The sequence below is a fragment of the Columba livia genome, chromosome 4, assembly GCF_036013475.1.
Source record: "Columba livia isolate bColLiv1 breed racing homer chromosome 4, bColLiv1.pat.W.v2, whole genome shotgun sequence".
Classification (NCBI taxonomy): Eukaryota; Metazoa; Chordata; class Aves; order Columbiformes; family Columbidae; genus Columba; species Columba livia.
The window spans coordinates 50,009,061-50,024,503 of NC_088605.1; the positions used below are offsets into that span (position 1 = coordinate 50,009,061).

At 39.9% G+C, this 15,443-nt stretch overlaps 1 long non-coding RNA gene across 1 annotated transcript in view; it reads right to left on the reverse strand.

The window, feature by feature from the left end:
• LOC135579370 (uncharacterized) overlaps positions 1-15,443 on the reverse strand; it is a 55,598-nt gene continuing 40,155 nt past the window's right edge. The window contains exons 4-5 of the long non-coding RNA XR_010472328.1: positions 12,920-13,066; positions 1-1,124 (exon numbers count right to left, since the gene is read on the reverse strand). This is a non-coding gene — a long non-coding RNA (uncharacterized LOC135579370). The remainder of the gene's footprint in view (positions 1,125-12,919; positions 13,067-15,443) is intronic.

Genomic DNA, 15,443 nt, shown 5'->3' on the forward strand with positions numbered 1-15,443 from the left:
TATACATCTTTAAGCTTTGTTTTAATGCAGAGGTGAGAATGAAATCAGTGTTTAGTCAGCGAGTGGGAAAAAGACAAAATACCACTGAGCTTAAAGTGTGATTTTTGGTGTTTTTTTTTTTCCTTTTCTTTCGTAGCATCACATGTAATGAAGAGGAAAATAACCCAGTGAATTGGGTGGGGGGAGGCAAGGAAGAGATTCAGAAGGACAGCAGCCTGTCGCGCTATTATTGCTCATTAAAATTGTGTCTTGGGCTTAATGCTGTGAGCCAGCCCAGAAAAACTTAGAAACAGAAAAGTCATGTTAGGTCACGCAGCTGTGGCCTCCAGAGCAAACAGCCAGATTATTCCAGGGGGATATTTTCCCAGGACTTTGTCTGGTGAAACTAGGAAGGTGTCCAGGGATGAGGTTTCCACCAGTTCCCTTGAGCGATTACTCCCCAGTCTCATCTATCTTACCATTTGGAAGATTTTCCTGGCTGTTCAGCCTACATTTTTCTGTTTCTTAATTTCTTACCATTACTTGTGGTTATGGCCCCAATTAATCAAAGTGCTTCAGCGCATGCTTGAATTTAAGCATGCACTTAAGCTCCATTGAAGTCACACATGTTGGTGTGTTGCAGGGCTGATGGATATGTGTATGTGTTTTAAGCACTGTGCTGAATTGGGACCATGCATCATCCAAAATAATTATCTTTACATATTTTTAAACCATTATCCTTCTCTTACTTAATTATTGATTAGATAAAGTATATATTTAAGCGACTTAATCTCTCCTTGTATATCAGTCTTTCCAAGTGTCTGATCATTTTCCTTTTTCAGGTTTGAATTCCCTCTAATTCTTTTGTGTTTTGCAAGGAGGGGTAATGAGGTATTGCAATTTAATGCCATATCCCTGGTGTAATTACATACAGAGGAGTTATTCTCTGCAGCTGAAGGATATAACTTACCTGCGCTCACAGCCCTGAAGTGCATTGATTTGTTGTGCTGCTCTATAATTTCATAAAACTCTCTATAATCTACTCTTTTTCCATATCCATCACTCTAGCATTCAGGTATTTTTGCTTGCAGAGGTGACTGGCCCTTAAGCAGTCAAATTCAGTGTGGTGTTTTGCAACGGAAAACCTGTAACAGAACCAAATAGTGGCTTTAGACATTTCCAGAATGCTTTGTTCCACGGAAAAAAAAAAAAAAAGAATCGCCATTTCAAGTTGCATTATTTGGATGTTTTCACCCAATATTTTGGGCTACCAATCCATTTTCTTCTTCAGGAGGATTTGTCACACAAACACCACCCTTGGAGCCACATTGCCTGCATCATTTGCTGCTTGTTATTCTAATATCCCCCTAGGTAGAGATGGACCTTTAATAATAATTTAATTATTTTAAAATTAATTAACATTAAGTTTAGTGCATTGCAATTGCCTGCGACTCTGATTCTTTTTTCCTTTGCTTTCCCCCTTCTTTTTCTGAAGATCTGTGGCCTATTTGCTGTCTGGCTTTTTCTCAGATTTTCATGAACTTGCACAAACAACTGTCACTGAGCCATTACATTCTGTAATTAATTACCTCATTCTCAGAGATGCATGTCATCTTGACCAGTTCATTGCTACACATTTATGCTTTTCAGGCTTACTTTGTTTGTTTGATTGTTTTTAAAACTGGTTCCCCAGCATGAACTATATTTCACAGTGTTTTCTTTACTTTGTGATCAAGCGTTATGTGGCTTGCTTGGTTTTCATCTTTTTTTTTTTTTTTCTAGTGTGAAGTATTGCCATGACAAAAATATATCAACTGTTAGAAATAAATGCTATGGGGTGATACAAATAAACATCATGGGCTTTCTCCTGTAGATCCAGCAAAGCTCAACTCTTCCTTCAGAAACCCAGATTTCCATCATAAAATCCCCCACAATTGGAGCTCACTGATTTCTAATGATGAACAATAATGCTGAACTGAACCCCAAGAGACTCTGCATCTGGTCCCTAACTTGCATGTCCTGCAAAGCATGTGATTTGGTCCTAGCAAACTGCTGTCCCTGATGTGCGTGCCTAGACCCGCCCCGCTCATGATGCTGTCACAACTGGGAAGGCCATACAAACCTGCTGAAGGAGACTAGTGGTCACTGGTGGCTCAGACATGGGATGCAAAATGGTCCCGCATAAGAACTATCTGAACTGCTGACCTGAATCTGTCTGTAGTCAAGGTAATAAGGCAATTAGACACAAAAATCATTAATAATTTAGCTTAATTGAAACCTAACAGTACAGCTTTCCTGTACGATTTCAAGTGATTTCAACTATTTGGAAAGCATGACCGCATGACCTCTCTCTGTTATTCCAGTATTTAAATAATGTGAGAGAGAAGAAAAATTGCCAATAGTACTGATATTTAAAGAATTCAGGTTGTGGGGTTTTTTCCCTCAATTATTTGATCTTGTGAATTCTCAGAACTGGCTCTGGTTGTATTTTCAAATAAAGACTGAAGCCTCTCTTTGTGTGTCAGTAATTTAGTCTAGAAGATGTACCCAACTATCGTAAAAGGGGGGGACTTTGATCTAGAAGCCACGTTAAAGCAGATGGGCGTGCTGAGTACACTTCAGCCAGGTTAAATGGAAAGAGCAATTAAATGCCCCTCCACATCATTATTGCTGAAACAACAGGAAGCAGAAATAGCAGAGTAAAAATAAGCTGTGCTGCCGGAGAGGTTTCCCCGGGACTGGCAGCAATTTTGGAGGCAAGGAGGTTGATTGGTTGCAGCTGCTGGTAAAAGTCAGAAAACTTAAGGGAAACCAGAAGAAATACGATAAACAGCAAAAGCAACGGTTGGGGTTGAGAAGGATAAGAGGCAGAAAGACTTTTAGAACCAAAGGGGCAGACAGGAATTTCTGGGCTGCTCATTGATTTATCCTTGGGGCATTCAGGAAAACAAGGTGTTCTTCATAAACAAACAGCACAAAATAGATACTTTGGTGCGTGAATTCCTTAAGAAACAATGTATTTGTCTTAATCTACAGGGTCCTTGAAGCCATATGTTGCATGCTGCAACTTAGTGTGACTCCATCAGCCAAGAACCCAAAATTTCCCATGAAGAAGAGGAGGAAATCCACTTCTGGCATCCATGGCAACACAAGAATGCAGGATGAATTTATGCTGACATCCAGAAGAGTTAGGTTCCCATTCACATTGCTTGCTGGGCTTGAAAGAAATGTGAGCTACTGGCAGAAATATTGTATTGCCCCTCAGGGGCTGCTGGGCACGGGGATTTTGCAGTGCTCAGCCACATATCCTATGATGCTGGTATCATCTGTAACCACTTATCTCACCCATCTTCTGGCAGGCAGGAGCGAGAGAAGAAGCCAAGGGAAGAACACCACTCTTCTCACAACACCGTGTGAGGGTTTAAAGACATTTGTGAAACAAAAGTAGGAAATGATCGCAGCTAAGAAGTCAGGGTTTTAAAGGCGCTCTCCAAGGACTTTGACCACTGCAGTATGAATCTAGTATTCATTGAATTAATGGTGAAATGCTAAACTGAATAGGAAGTTAACTTTCTCATTTGAGGTTATATTGCATTGGTAAAGTGACAAGGGGAAATGGACACAGACTGGAACACAAGAGATTCCAGTTAAATACAAGAAACTTCTTCTCAGTGAGGGTATCAGAACACTGGAACAGGCTGCCCAGGGAGGTTGTGGAGTCTCCTACTCTGGAGACATTCAAAACCTGCCTGGACACATTCCTGTGTAACCTCATCTAAGTATTCCTGCTCCAGTAGGGGGATTGGACTAGATGATCTTTTGAGGTCACTTCCAATACCTAACATTCTGTGATTCTGCGATTCTGTGATCCTCATTATTCTGAAGACTAAATGCTATGGTCAGGAGTAAAGTAGGTTCCAGAATGCAAGCAAGCAATAATGCAAAGACAAATTCTGAGGATTTCAAATAATAAAACCAGATAGAGTGGTTTGTACCAAATACAACAGAAGCTCCTTTCAGTGAAACATGTGTGAGGTGAAGTCTTGAGCAGATTTCTCATGTGTACATTTTAATGAGAAAGAAACATGAATCAAATAAGACCGGATCAAAACACAGCCAAAGGGATTATACCAAAAATCAGGACTCTAAGAAATGGCTTGTTATGCAAAGACACGCAATTGATCTTTCTGGTCTCCTCCATGATCTTTCTGCCTCCTAGGCTCTGTTTCAGAAATCAGTAGAATGATTTTTTATTAAGTCTAGTTTTCTTTTAACTTGTATCAGCAGGCACTAAAATAATGTTTTTAACCCCTTCTGATTGGCACATCCTTGTTTCACACGTTCATTTTATAAATCTTATAATTCTTTCTCTGATAGGGTCACAGGAAAATGATCTGAGACAAATGGGAGATCTAATCTTTAGATAGCACTGGCGGCCAAAGAGAAAGCAAACAAGACACTGAGATGTACCAGCAGAGGCACAGAACAGATCAGGAGAGATGACTGAGACACAGAAAAGGGCTAATGGATCTGCACCTGAGGGCTATGGGAAATACTAAGTCCCCATTGCTAACGTGCAGACACAGTAACAGTGCAGAAAGGGCAACTCAAGTGCTAGTTATAGACGGGCAACTCAAGTATGATTTTAGATTAACCCAATTAGTTTTGTTCTCCTTAGGGCTGGGGAAGAAAGAGACTGAAGAAGGCTTGCTGAGACAAATTCTGAAAGGGAACGAAGAGCAAGCAAGATGTACTTAACATATTGGGATAAAAGGCTGGACTGTAAATTGTTATCAACCAGCACACAAAAAAAGGGGGTCATGTACCTTTCAGAACACCTATTCAGAAAAATGGAAATCTGACAGCAATCGATGTCTGGAGGAGATTTCAAAAGACGTTTTCAGGCACATAATCTCACCATAGGCCAGTGAGAATTGTGCTCCTAAATCCCTTACACACTAATCCATCCTTCTGCATGGCTATTAAGAAAAAATAACAGACACGTAGCAAGGAGTGTACCTAGCCTGATATTAGCATGTATGAAATGTGTAATGTCAGCACCTCTTTGAGTTTGAACTCATCAGTCCATAGATTTGGCTGAGCAGGAGTTTATTATTCACAACTCTGAGATCCACCCCATCCTATTTCATCTTCTGAGCTGTACAATCAATAATTCAAGTATGCATTTTAAGATTTCCAAATTAAGCCAGATACCCTAACGTATAGGACATACCACACGGCTTAGTATACACAACAGCTACTTGGTGTGCCAAGATGAGAGCAGCACAGTAATTTGGAGAATATGAATATCATTAAACTGAAGGGTGCTTAGAGCAGTAGGCAGAGCATAAGGTCTAAGCACTGGAATTGCTTTTCAGATGCGACACTCAATATATTTGGGAAATTTGTATCCAGTACCAGGCACCAGTAAATTGACTGGCAAATTGATGTGTCCTGTATCACCAGGCTCTTTCCCCAGTCACAGTCAAACCCTCAAATACAATTAACAATGACAGAAGTTAAGTCTGATTTTCCAAACAAACTGCTATGCGAATTTTGCCTTTCATCCATCTTTTGTGCTCTTTGGTACTACACATCATGGAGAACTGCAGTCTATGAAGACATTCAGGTGGAGGAACAAAGAGAAGACACAAATTTCTCTTTCAGCACTCAAGTGGTAAGGTATAAATGGGTTGGAAATGGTCTGAGTTGTGTCCTCAAAGCAAAATGTAGGCAGTTCTCAGCAGGTTCTTACTGGAACCGGATACACTGGATGTGGCAGTGTAGAACACCATAAAACATGATGCAAACAGCAGGACATCTACTTTGGGATGATCCATCCAGGATGCCCATTATAAATTTAAATCAAAATTAATAATTACTTGCCTTCTGCTTTTTGAAACTCTGTCATATAACAACCTTTTTAAACAGAGCTCATAAAACTCCTTCTGCTGTAAGTCTTCTTGCATGTTGAGGAAGTTGAGTATTCATCCACACAGAAGGGAGGAATCAGCTCTACCCATGAAATCTGTGATCATTCTGAGGGTAGTGTAACACCACTGGCCGCCGCAATGCTCTGTTTCAAGTCAAAACATGACTGTACTGTGATATATGCTTTTTGGGTTTGGGTTTTTTTTTAATTACTTCCACCTCTTGCCTTGTTTTCTCTGTTACATACTAGCTGTTCACACTCATGTTTTTCTCTATTCAAGGTCTGGGACTAAAGGTTCAGGCTAGGACTGCTGACCTTGCTGATGGGCTAGTCGAGGTGTTGCTTTTACCTTTTTGTCAGGAAAGTGGCTGTTCTCTGTGTTCAAAGCTCTGGTGTTGCCTGTTCCTTGGTGTCTTTCCAAGGTCAGACATACACATGGATATGTTGTAGGTTGGCCATGTGACAAAACACCTGCAGAATTTTCTTTTTCTGATCTTTAGCATCCCGCTCTTACAAATCTCTGGGTCTCGTTTACACCTTTAAAGAAAAGTGTATTCACTTTCTCATCTGGATTCAAAGGGAAGGGTCTTCAGCTCTTCAGATCATAGCTGTAGTTAGCTGTATGCAGAACATTGGGCAAGGAGAGGCACTGTCCTTTATCAAGTTGGATCTCCTTCAGTTGCAGACATCTACCTCTCAGTGTTCATTAAAACCAGCCAGGTTTTGATCTGTGGAATATAAATGCTAAATATGAGCATACATTTCTATAGATGTGTTAGTAATAGCCACATGGCACTGTTACTGTTGTTGTCATTGCTTTTCCACTCCATCATCCCAGTTTTATGGGGGTCCAATTCAGATCCAGCTATCAGAGAGTTTTTCATGTTTATCATGTTTGATGCTTGTTTTTTTGGAAGGCACACGGTCTGTGTTTCTAATATACACAGTACCATTTAGATTTTCCCAACTAATTTTTAAGTAATTATACTTATGCTTTCTGCATCATTGCTGATCATGCGTGTTTGTCTTCTCCTGCATTCTCAGTCTGGTGTTCTCATTATGTGGAAAGCAAAGTTCACGATTACACCGTCTCCCTCATGCCTTTCTAAGGCCACTAGGCTGGATCTGCTAGAATATACCTTATGGTCATTAACAAAAAAAAAATATAAAATTTCCAAGGGATTTTTATATGTGTTTCTCACTTTGACCAAGATTGCAACACATGCCCTATTACTATCCTGTTGTATTGAAGCTACTTGTATTCCATGGCTCTTGCAGAATGCACGGTGCACGATTAGGCAGCCTTTTTGTCTGCACCTTTTAAAAATCTCTAGCTGTGTTGGTATGACTATAAACAAAACCTCTAATGGTCTCCAAAACTTGACTGCAATTCCTATGCTCTGTACTTACCGCCATCTTTGTTTTATCATCACTCATACAAAGAGCCGATTCCTTTGCAGCCATAATTAAGCTCTCAGATTCTCTTTCCGGCCCTTTTCTGACAGTGATTTTCATGTCAATTTTTTTTCAGTTGCTCAAACTGCTAATCCACGGTGCTTCCCAAGAGCCAAGTTTGGGTTCGCAGGAAGCAAGCACAGAAGAAAGTCCCAGAAGTCCGTCATCATTTTAGAGATAAGGTCTGATCAGGGAGACAAGGCTGCTCAGTTTCAGAAGATTTAAAAGCAGCATATGGTTCATGTTCTGGATGAACACAGCTTACACAGGCATTCCCCCCACCACATACATGCTTCAGCTGTGCCCCAAAGCACATGTCTAGGGAGAAGCAACAACAGCAGGAGCACTTGTACATTCTCCCCAGTACTTGCTCATCCATTTTCATCTCAGGGCCTTTCTCAATTAGACACGGAGGTTTTTCCCACATTTAATAATGTTCTCTGGATTTCTCCCACAAAATCTACTCTGCTAAATAAATCCAACCCTCTGTTCCACTCTGTTGAGACCCCAGTGCAGTGCTGCGTCCTCACGACAGGACAGAGAGGGACCTGTTGGAGAGGGGCCAGAGGAGCCACAGAAATGATCTGAGGCTGGAACAGCTCTGCTGTGAGGATAGGCTGAGAGAGTTGTGGGTGTTCAGCCTGGAGAAGAGAAACTGCCCCACACCTTTTGTCATCTTTGTGACTCTCCTCTGAATTTTTAATCATATTTTGTTTGCAGGTGGAAGAGCCAGAGCAGCTCATGGTGTTCAAAATGAGGACAAACTATAGTTTTGTACTGGGGTTTAACAGTATTCTCTGTTCTCTATCTGTTCCCTAAAACCTCCTACTGTTTTATTCAGCATTTTCAAGCACTAAGCTGATGTTTTCATGGTCTCACTCCTGACAGTTACAGCCGGCTCAGAGCTCATTTTGTTCATGAGCCTTGGATCGCTTTTTCCTACACGCATCACTTTATATATTCTTCCACTGGGTTTCACCTGCTGTTTTATTACCCAGCCTCTCCATCTCCAAAAATAGTTCGATAAATATTCAGTCAGCCCTTGTTTTCACTAGCCTGACCAACTTCTTTGTAATTATCTGACGTATTCATTTTAACAGTCTGTCAGTTTTCAGGCTGTTTATAAACATGTTGAACAGCACAGCTCCTAGCACATAGCTTTTAGGAACTCTATCAGCGAGCTCCACCACATTGAGAACAGCCATTAACTCCTGCTTGCTTTCTCTCTTTGACTAATAAATATCCAGGCACCTCTCATTAGTCAGAAAGTTTTTCCAGCTAAATTGATCCGTCATTCCCACGTTTTCCCAACCTACTTCTAAAGAATGAAAGCAGGTTTCTTCCCTTCCACACTTCCCCCACTAGGACAACTTGTAGGGTACCAAACAGTAAAAATACGAAAACCAACCATGTGAGATGAATTTTGTGTTCAAAAATAAACACAATGCCATTGTGTTGTCATGCAAATATCACCCTGCTACCAATAAATATTTCCCTATTCTCTAAGAACAATTAACTACACAAAGTTTACAGTATGTGAAGACAGTCACTTGCCAACAATGCAGAACAACTTGCAGACGATTTTGATTATGCTGACAGGGTTTAACTGAAAAATAAAACAGAGATCCACACTGATTGAAGTGATCTGAATAGAACATGAATGGCTTTTAATGAAAACAGCAGGCAAAACAGCACTTGGAGGCCTCAGCAGCAATGTTTTTCTCAGTATGAGGTGCGGGACAGCCAGGGCAAGTAACGTTCTGCGAGTCATTTACTCATTTACCACCTTTAGATGCCTCATTTCAAGTCCATAGATTTATGAAAATACGTTTCGTATTGTTCACCCCCCTCACCTCTAAATATTTCAAGCAGTAATTTTACAGATTATTAAAAGTACTGATAGTATAACCAATGAGCTGGCTTATGGAGGATGCTGACTTGCTGTAGGTTGTGTCAGAAGAGCTGCTGCGCCTCTGCAACACAAACAATACACCTCACCCTGCAGCACCAAAGACCTTTTTTTGCACTTTCTGTCACCCTCCTTAATAAGAGGGTGCCCACCAGCTGGTGCAAACAGCCCCTTGCTTCTTCCTTCAGTCACCACTTGTGGTTCCACTGGCTTTTATGGAGCTACTCTGATTACTACCTGGCTATTGGTGCTTGACTATAGATGGAAAATTAATCTGAGACATGCCTGTGGTTCTCCCCTTAAGTGTCCATGGAAGATTTTTATTCATTTGATTTTTTGCATTCAGGGTTATTTTATTTGGCATCTGTGCTTCTTGTTTCTTTTGGATTATTCCCTTTTTTTGATGCTGGCATGCACAGTTCCTCACAGCTATCTGCAGATCTCATTCTATATCTGTTTACTCCTGCTTTTGGATCATTAATGAGGATGTTGACTAAGTCAGGACCTGCCGCTAAACTCTATGTTATGCTACCTGAGAGTGCCTCTCCATTTTACATGCTGTTATTTAGCATTACCCTTTGCTGTGGACTTTTTGCCAGTTCTCAATATATTTGGGAGCTGAGCTTGTGAATAACTTATTAATGAATGTGCTTCTTATTTTCCTTCATGAAATACACACAGTCTTATTGTTGCTGATTTGCTTCTAAATTGAAAATGTTGAAGAAAGAATTAATGCAAACATGTTCTAGTCTGTGGGTTGCTGGCAAATTTCATTATTCGTTCTAGACTAATTCTTTCTGCGATGTGATCAGTTACTTAAATGCTACAGTAGGGTTTCACCTCCCTTATGTGCCAAGGGAATATTTTAAGAACGCCAATAAAGAAACCATAAAATGGCAAAAGCGTAGCATTTATGAGACTGTTACTAAGCTTAACCAGAAAAAGTATCTTGCAGGAAAATTTCAAGCGAACAAACCAGAAGAGTTTGCCAATGCTTGAGAGCTGTTTTGCTTCTAATGAGTGATCACAAACCCTTGGCTTCTATTTTATGCATAAATCTACCTCAGAGTTTGCAAATCAGTTTATATTTTTAAAATAAGAGTGTACAAAAAACCCCAAATCTTATGATACCACATTTACCAAATACCTTTTACTCACTGATTTTATAATTTTATCTGTCTCCCTCCACAGAGATTTATTTTTTATGAGATGTGTCAGAGATGCTACATTTCTTTTACCTTTATGTGTCCAGAAATAACTCCAGCTCTTTCATTTTTTGTAAGGACTTATTTCACTAAGAAGCTCTTCAACTGCTTTCTTTTGTTTTCCTTCTGAAAATCAATATCATATTCACCTTCCCCTAATATATTGATGGGTCCCTGGTTGTTTTTGAGTTTTCAGTAGTAATTGGTGTGCTATAGTAGAAAATCAGGCTGATTTCTTTTTCTTGAAATACCTCTTATTGAGAAATTGATTTTTTATTATTTTTTTAAAGAAAACATCTGTTCTGTCATTAATGGTTTTATCCTTGTCAGAAAGCTGATTTTAGTTGATCAAAATAATTGTATTTTTAAAGGATTCTTGTGAAAAAAAAATACAACACAACCTGTTTTTTCCCCTCTTATATTACTTGGGTGGCGAGGCGGGAGGGAAATCAGTTTAATGCCTTAAGATCATCCAGAACCAGTAATTTGTATATGCCCATATTTCTCTAATTTAATACAGGCATTTCTCACTTGCAAAGACTCTTCCTTGTAACCTTTTTTTCTCCTTCCCATTCCGTTTAGTAAACTCACACCCCCACCAACAGACAGGCAAGAATTTTCAACAGGTTTTCTGCTCACTCTCGGCCTGACTCTCCTCTCCAGGTGCTGTTTCCCCATATATATGTGTGTATATATATATATGTATAAATATAGACACACACATATATTTATAGATACGTATACACACACATACACATATGCATATATATATTCGGAGCTTACTGTTCTGTTCGCTCGTTACACTTGCTGGAGCTGAGAGGACAAACAGAATCATCCCATTATAGCTGCATCTCCTATAGGCTTTTCCTATATGCAACAGGTGGGATACTTTCATTCCTCTTTTTGGGGTGCAGCTCTACTGGTGTGTTGCTGCTGGATTGATTTATTTTTGTAGCAGAAGGGTGTAAGTGGTACAAATCCAGACACACCATCATAGAGGTTGAATTTGGCTGTAGAGCAGTCACGCTTTTAACAACAGAAGTCACAATTTCCAAAGGGAATTGCTGTTTTTACAGCAATATGGATACAAAAAATAGAAGTGAAACTGGAACCTGGCTCTTCTGTGAACCGAAAAATCCAGAACCACTGTGATATGAACTGCCACAATGCATATGGGGAAAAATAAATCTCAGTTTGAACTGTATTGCCCTCAGTTCATCTGGACTCGCCCTGCATTTTCAGCTTGATATAATATTTTTTATTTTATTGCCCTGGTGTCACATGATGCTAAACAGTGTCCCTGCCATGCCCCAGCAAGAGTTGCCTCTTGCAGGCAGGTGGTATGGTTCCTGAATGCCAACCAGTAGCTGAAATCCAGCCTTCTGCAAAGAAGAGTATGTTTCATTTCAAATGCCTAACAAGCAGCAGTATCGGTGCACAAGGTTGCTATACAGTGACAGATGCTTCACCACCAGATCACTGAAGGAGGATGAAAATAGCACCAAAAAAAAAAAACCACCAAAAAAACAAACCCACAAAAAAATTCCAATAAAGCTCTCCCCTAAACCCACAACCTTACACCACTTCAGTGTATGATCTGTTTTCAGAAGATGCTAAAGGAGCTGAAACACAATGGGCAATGATTTCTTACATTATTCACAACAGAAAGTATTTGTAGAGCAATGCAAATACATGGCAGCAGCTTGCAGCACTGTTGTTGAAGGGAAATGTTTTTGGGGATATGCTCAGCAGCAGGAATTGCTTTAGGGTCTGCCCCTGGAAGTCAGGGGTGACTTCAACTGTACCCCATCATCAGACCATGGCTGTCTTGAATGTTCCCGACATCCGCCTTCAGCTGTGTCTAACCAGCATAATTGGTTAATTTATTAAAAACAAACAAACATTTAAAGAATCTGGGATAAATATTATGTTCCTGTCATCACTTTGGTGATTCTGTCATGCATCCTTCTGTAGTTATGTTTTGCTATAAATTTTAAAATAGTTTGGTTTTATTTAATTTTTATTAAAGTCTAGATAAAAGGAGCATAATAGATTAAGAAAACGGTCATGAAGATCTGTCAAAAGATTCATAAGATATTGTTGATGTGGTGTTTCTTCCCTTTTCATGATCAAGCCTACAGCATTTCAGTTAGGAAACCTACCAGCTGCTGTTCGTATTTCCAGCAAGAGTCAAAACTTTTTGGAGTATAGGAGGTGGCAGGCCTGTTCAGCTTAGCTATGACATTAAATGCAAATACCTGCATTAGTACAGCATTAAGGTTCAGAATTCAAACACATGTAACTCATGAAAACTGAAAGTGAAGGTTTCCATGCTGATGTTAAATCAATCCTCCTGCTTAGATTATGCACATTAAAGCGTATATTTAACTGCACAAACCAAACTGTTGCAATAACATCTGTACACCATGGGCAACTTACCTTCATCACGGGGCATTAACAGCTGGATGAGCTGTTCCGTTCTCTCTGACAAGCGAGTCTGGACCAAGGGGAGGAGGAGACACGGGAAGAAGGTTGCACAGACGTGTGGGGCCATGGGTCACATCTGACTTCTGGTTTCCAGCCACCCTGAAAACACAAGGAAATGTTCCTGATGTATTTCTCCATTCCTTTGCCCAAAGGTTATGTCCTCCCTCCCATTTAAACATTAAGCAGTTCAGACAAGCAAACAAACAAGCTTGTTGTCACAAAATGCCTGAGATATGCATTTGGAGACAGGAGTTTTATTTCCTTGGTCTTGAGCTGGCAGCCTAAGTGTGCCTAGGCATTTCAAGATATGACCTCTGCTAGGGCCTGAGGGCACTGGCCACACTGGTCAAATCTCAAGGACAGACTGATTTCTGCTGCTAATTTAAGACACATCAGAAAGCAGGTAAAGAGTTAAGGCTCTGACATCGTCTGTGGGTAATGCTACTTTGAGTACCTCAGTTTTATCCCACCGTTTTATGTCTACTTATTACTACTACTTTCTCTGTCTTCCAGTCCTGGAGCTTCCTCCAACCTGATGAATTCTGAATACAAAGAAATAAAATGTTTTATTTCCTTGCCAGAAATTGGCACTTTTGGTGAGAGGATTAACAAAGCTTCAGCCAACTGCTGCTGCTACCCAGAATAATCTGTCTTTTGCCTAAATGCTGCTACTAGGCTTTTGGCTTGTCCCAAGCATTTATTAGTGGCTCCACATATGCTCTCCTTTATACCTGCATAGTCCCATTGTAAGGAAGTCAAGATCTGTCTTGCAAAATCGCTTTCTAGTGATGAAACATGAGCAGGAAGAAGCTTGGCTTGACTTTGCAAGCACCCCCTGAGACACGACATGGCAAGGGGTGACACTTTGACACTTGGTGTAAAATCCCATTTTTACAGTCACTTTTTTTCAAGGTAGGATTGGCCTCTGTGCCTGTCCCAGAGGGGTGACACACACCCATCCCCCTACGTACAGCAAAGACTGGTGTGCTGCACCAGCGTATTCACAAGGCATTAGATACTTGCAGGACTTGAACTGCACAGGATGAGGAGAAAAAAAAAATAAACCAGACAAACCCGTAGTGTAATATTGCTCAAGACATGGTGATCTCAGCCTGTTTAGCTTCTTGCACAATTCCATAACAACTCCTTTTAAAACTGGGTGAAATGTCTTCTGGGTTGTGTATTCCCCACTGTTTTTTACAAAGCTGGCATTTAATTTTTGAGGCTGATTTTGGACTATTCAGGCTTTCCTTTAAGCTGCATCAATCCAAGGACTGTTCTTGTTTGACAAATTCCTATTGTGCTTCAGCTTCACTGGAGTGGTTTTCCTTGAAAATTGTTTTGCATTGTGAAGCGTTACAATAAATGTTAAAGGAAGAATTAGTACAAACATACCCCATGTTAACAAAACAAAATCTCAAATTATTATGCAGTCAATTAGCTCTAAATTTTCTTCTGCAAATTATTTCTCATTTTTAGGTGTGTTTCCTCCCCTCAGTGTCAAAACGCCATAAATACCTGTAGAAAGGGGATGTATTAACTCCATGGTTTTCAAATGACTTACAGTAGATAAAAAACAGTGATTCATCTGTGAATAAGGCCTCGAGTTGATAATTTTAAGTTAAATGCAACATATGTGACTTGCAATTTTCTACTTATGTTTAGAAATGTTCTGTTTGGTTACCCAAGTAAATTTAACTATACTATGCTACTGCTATCAAAGATATGGCTAGTAATTCATAACATTATTTCAGCTAAAATCCTTTCCTTTGTTAGTTTTCTAAAAAAAAAAACCACCCAAAACAAAACAAACAAAAAAAACACCTGTATGTTCATCTGTGCCGTGGTATATCCAAGGCGGTAATTTTGATGCACGTGTTTCTGTATATTCTGGTCTCATGGAGGCCATACAGCAACAATGTTCTCGGGGTTATTAAAAATAGCAGTCTTATGCAAAGGGGTGGGAGGTCACTTTTTGAAGACAGAAGGTGAACGTTGAACAGGGAGTAAACAAATAGTTGAGCAAAGCAACACACTGAGGGCCTCACAACAACCAGGAAGGTAAAACCCATAAAACTCTTCCAGAAGGTATTTATAGACAATTTAGACAAAAACACTCTTCTGTTTTGCATTTGAGTTCAACAGCAACATTCCGTAAACAGGCTATAGACACAAAAGAAAAGCATAGCTGAAACCTAAAGATAGAAAGCTGTTCTTTCAGAGTTGCAGATTTGTCATTAGCTCAGTTACAGGAAAGCTTATTAGGGTGACTTGTGGTGTCCGAGAGGTGACAAAGGCTAACGACTTCATGTCCAGTGCCTCCAGAGCACTCATGTAGGTAACCCACTTCAATTCTCAATGCTGTGCTTATTGGTGTTTAAAAAACCCTTCTGTTAAAGATGAAACTAATTTTTTTTTGCTATGAAATTCTGTAAAAACAAGAGCTCTGCATTAAGGCAAAAAGCTGCAATCATAC